We start from the raw sequence: 5300 nt of genomic DNA on the forward strand, positions 1-5300 counted from the left end.
TTTCTTGATGAGTAGAAATATTAAATTGTGATGAAGTTTAATTTATCCATTTTTAAAATTTTTATGGTTAATACTTTCTGTGTCTGTAAGTACTCTTTGCCTAGCCCCCACATCATTAAGATATTCTTTATGTCTTCTTTGAGAAATTTTATAGAGTTTGCTTTAAAGTTTAGGGCTATTTTCAACTTAAGTTAATTTTTTGTATGGTGTGAGGTAGGACTTGACCTTAATTGTTTTTTCATATATTAATCTAATTGTTGCAATATTATCTATTTATGGAAAAGATTTTCTTTCTCCATTTAGTAGATTTGACATCATTTTTGAGAGTCAATTCATTATATACAGGTAGGTCTATTTCTGTACTCCCTATTTGTATTGTTGATTGTATTGTCTATTGTCTTAGCAAACTCACTCTGTCTTGATTATTGTAGCTTTATGGTAAGTCTTTAAATCAAGTGGACATAAGTCCTGCAGTTGTATTCTTCTCTTTCAAATAGCTTTTTGCTATTCTAGGTCCTTTTCATTTCCAAATAAATTTTAGAATCCGCTTGACAAGTCACACCATGCAATTCATTGAATCTATAGATCAATGTCAGGACAAAAGACATGTGAACAATATTACTTTCCAATCTATGAACGTGGATTTTTTTCTGCTCCTTCATTTAAATCTTCATTTCTCTCAGCAGTGTCTTGTTATTTTCATGAAAGAGATTATGCATCTTTTTTGCAAATTTATTCCTAAAAACAGGCATACCTTTGGAGATATTGCGGGTTTGGTTCCAGACCATCGCAAGACAGCAAACACTGTGCTCGCTTCAGCAGCACATATGCTAAAATTGGAATGATACAGAGAAGATTAGCATGGCCCCTGCACAAGGATGACACAGAAATTCGTGAAGCGTTCCATATTTTTGAGAAACGTGAACTCGCCAAACAAAGATTTCAGTGTAAATGTTGTCTTTACCAAATGAAGTTAAAGGAACAAGTTATATTTAAAGTTTGAATGGAAGAGCCTGCCATTGTTGTTCCACATCTTGTTGTTGCTGTTTACAGTCTTTTACTGAGCCTACATCTTCATAAGGTTCTTGGCAGGTATATGTTGGACACTTCTGTTTCGTGGTCAAGGCAAGATCAGAGGCCACGGATACTGACAGCTGATTTGTCTGTTTTCTTCTGTCTTCTTCCATGACTGTATCTACTGCCTCATCTTGATTTACAAGCAAAACCTAGAAAACCTACAAAAATAAGTGTTCTGTAGTTTATCTAGGAATAATACAGAAAATATTGCTGTTATTTTGGTGAAGAAAATCAATTTGTATAGTTTATTTCAACCTAAATAAAAGGTGAATTTTGTTTTAAAAAAATAAACAGCAAACATTGCAGTAAAGCAAGTCACACAAATTTTTTAGTTTCCCAGTGCATATAATGGTTATGTTTACACTATACTAAAGTCTATTCAATGTGATATAGTGTATGTCTGAAAAAAAAAAAAAGGTACATACCTTAACTTAAAAAAAACTGTTGGAAAAATGGCTCCAATATACTTGCTTGACATAGGTTGCCACAAACCTTCAATTTGTAAAAGAATATAGTACAGGGACTTCCCTAGTGGTGCAGTGGTTAAGACTCTGTGCTCCCAAAGCAGGGGGCCCGGGTTTGATCCCTGTTCAGGGAACTAGATCCCACATGCATGCTGCAACTAAGAGCTCGCAAGCCACAACTAAGGAGCCCACCTGCTGCAACTAAGACCCAGCACTACCAAATAAATCAATAAATATATTTTTTTAAACGTGATACATGGCAACCTCAATAAAGTGAAGCACAATAAAATGAAGTATTCCTGTATTGTATTTTCGATGCTATATTTTTTAATTGAGAAGGCAAAATCCTACTATCTTATTTCAAGATTTCTTAGTCCCACTTGCATTCAAATAAATTGTAGAAAAAATTTTATTTGTTGGGCAGTGCTTAAATCTTGGAATGTAATTCCACATTGATGTAACTATTACAAAATAGTAGTAACTACAATTATAAAATGGTATTTATTGATCCATGCTAGCTCATCAAAAAAATAATAGTAAAAATGAATTATATACAATAAATGAATCTGTAGTAGTACTGAAATGCTTCTTCACTCTCCAGCTTAATTTATCCTTCTAAATTAACCATCGGATATTGGACTCTTAAGTACCATTCATGGTTAAGTGTACACTGCTTAATAGACCATGTGATGTAAAGATGTCAAATAGGATTGGTGGTGACAACAGAGGCTGCAGTTTAGTACAGAAGCCTACAGTTAACATAAGGCTTCTATCTAAGTGGAGTAACTAAGAATAGCTATGAAATCTGCAAAGGAAGCTAGAAGAGATCAACAGAACAAAGAGGTAGCATGAGCCTAGCCACTGTGAGCCGGTTATGCATCCTTGCATTTCAGCAAGGGTGGGCAAGATAAAATTACTTACTACTCCCCTTATTTACTCAAAACAACAATATATTTCTATTCCCCGAATCTTGCCAATGGTCTCATTTCATTGCACATATCAAAATGTAAGAAATCAGTCCTAATAACAAAATGATCACATATTCAGAAGAAATATATATAATGTATTCAGAATGCATATCAATGTATACTGGTGGCCTTCTCTTCATCTTTCATGCTCCGGAATGTGTAAGGTGATTATATCCCTGGCATTTCCTCTTTTATATCAGATATGGGTTGTTTGAAAACTATTTCATCATCACCTTCTGTTTCATCCACTTGGCAATTTTCACTTCTCCATCAGTGTTGATGTACAAACTGTTGTGTGGCCCTGGCTATCCATAATCATCTTCAGAGGGTCAGAATACCTAAAACCTCTTTATCTTCTTTGATAAAACCTGGCAATTCATAGAGCTCTGATAACCAGTCCTTGAGATATTTTTTTGTCTTTTTCCATAAGACCAGCGAAGGAAGATCACAATTTATTCCTAATTTACCTCTTTTTTTTCCTATTTTTTCTTGGTTTTTAAATTCCTTCTCCATTTTGAGCTTCTGTTTAAGTACTCACTTCTTCTTCTACTATTCCACTGGTAGTATATGATGTCTTTGAAAATAGAACATCCCAGTCTTTAAAAATTTCTTTGGGTAATTTTTCAGATGACATAAACTTACACTTCAAGATTCTTTGCCAAAATGGTAGTCGTTCATTGTTTCAGTCACTATCTTGGCAATATCTTCATACTCAAACTCAAAGAAGGCGCAGGCTTTGTAATGTCCAGTCTTTTTTACTTCTGGGCAATCGAAGTGTTTTAATGATGTCAGGCTGGGAGCTGGGGTTCAAAAAGCCCTCCAAGTGTATGGCCCACAGAGACTACTCCAAAAGGAAGTTCTCCCTGCTGGATGTGCCCTGGTGGACCTCCCATCTCCTTACTTCTCAAACTTCACCTGCTACTGCAGGTTAAGTGACAGTAGCATCTTGCCATACCTGCATAAAACAATTTGTGGAGCCTATGCACTCCACCTTATGCTCCTGGAAAATCTTTTCGATGCTCTTTTGAATAGGATTTAAAAATTAATTTTCTAATTATTTTTTCATAGCATATAGTAACACAATTGACATTTGTATATTAATCTTCTATCCTATCACCTTGCTAAATTGTACTTGTAGTAAAAATTTTTGATCCCATTGGACTTTCACATAAACCAAAAGGTCATCTGTGAATAAAAATGGTTCTAATTTTTCTTTTCCCATTGGTATCCTTTTCTGGTTATATGAAGTAGCTTTTTTCCTAAAATTAGGGGAAATGAGTTCAATTTTAGCATTAATTATGATGTATATTATAGGTTTTCATAGATCTCTTTATCAGATTGTGGAACTTTCCATCTACTCCTACATTGCTAAGAGTTCTCCCATGAATGGATGTTGCATTTTGTCAATTTTTTCTCCTTCTATTGAGATAATTGCATGCTTTTTTACTTTTTATGTTTATGTACAAACAAGTAAAATTATCTTTGTTACAAGACCTATTTTTATACAAAAATTTCTGCCGAATCTACTAAAAACTATTAGAATTAATATTTGTTAGTGACTGACTGGGCTATGTTAGTGAATTCTATTTGCTCTGCAGTGTAAGCTTCTGATGTTGCTGTTCAAAAAGTGCAGCCTTGGGGCATGCACAGTCACCCTGGGATGAGAGTAGTTTTAGCAAAGCTCTCTTTGACTTTCTCTTTCCCTGATTGCTTACAGCTGTTATGCTCTACTAAATTCCAGATGATTGCCTTTTTGATTTCGGCAATGCTCGGGTGAATACATTGCTCCACAGATTGATCCAATTAGATTCAGACTCCTTCGCAGGGGTAGTTTTTGAGGTCAATGTTTGAGGTTTGTTCTGACCCTAAGAGGGCGCTTCTTCATTGTCTCTTTTACTTCTTCTCACTGGCAAACTAACTGGCCTATAGTTTAGCTTGTACCTTTCGTGAAGCTACCAGCCTCCTCTTAATTGGTTAGTACCAAAACCACCACTGCTTCTGAGAGCATTGTTTGGCTTGAACTTTCTCACACTCTGTTCCCCAGAAGCTTAATTCCTTTGGGGAGATTTTTGAAGCTTTCTGTTTTATGTCTGTTGTTTCATCTGGGCAAAATTTCTGAGCCATGGCTCTGAATCTGGGGCAAGGATAGTTGCTCACTTCTCTCACAGTCTTGCATTAATAGTAGGGTGCTGGGTGAGTGGAGGAACCTTTGGTATTCTTGGCTAGCCTCTCCAGGCATTGGATCCCACCCGACAAATGAACTGGGGTGAAAGCCATGAGGGTCTCAGTATTCTCAGCATGCCAGGCTTGAGGTTGAGCCTCTGCCTTGTTAGTGGGATGTTGGTGGAAGAAGTGATCCCCTTGCAGTTGTGCTCCTCTGGAATTTAGTCTCTGCAACATATATGTGGAAGTAATGAGAAGTACTAGTGGCCTGCCCATGCCAGGAAGATACTTGTCTTAGTCCATTGGGCTGCTAACCAAAACACCACAGGCTGGATAGCTTATAAAAACAGAAATTTATTTTTCATGTTCTAGATGCTGGAAGTTTGAGATCAGGTTCCAACATGATCAGGTGAGGGCCCTCTTCCAGACTGCAGAATTCTCATTGTATCCTCACACAGTGGAAGGGAGTTAAGGATCCCTCTGGAACCTCTTTTGTAACGGCTCTAATCCCATTCATGTGGAGTCCACCCTCATGATTTAAGTGCCTCCTAAAAGTCTCACCTCTTATTACCATCACCTTTGGGGATTAGGATTTTAACATATGAATTTTAGGGGGACACAAACATTC

The 5300-nt window shown here is 36.5% G+C and overlaps 1 non-coding gene across 1 annotated transcript; it reads left to right on the forward strand.

Moving 5' to 3' along the window:
• The first annotated feature begins 806 nt into the window (after positions 1–806).
• LOC117312052 (U6 spliceosomal RNA) lies at positions 807–913 on the forward strand. Its single transcript, XR_004526220.1, has one exon. It is a non-coding gene; the product is annotated as a U6 spliceosomal RNA (small nuclear RNA).
• The last annotated feature ends 4387 nt before the right edge of the window (positions 914–5300 follow it).

Source organism: Tursiops truncatus, chromosome 3 (assembly GCF_011762595.2).
Source record: "Tursiops truncatus isolate mTurTru1 chromosome 3, mTurTru1.mat.Y, whole genome shotgun sequence".
Lineage (NCBI taxonomy): Eukaryota > Metazoa > Chordata > Mammalia > Artiodactyla > Delphinidae > Tursiops > Tursiops truncatus.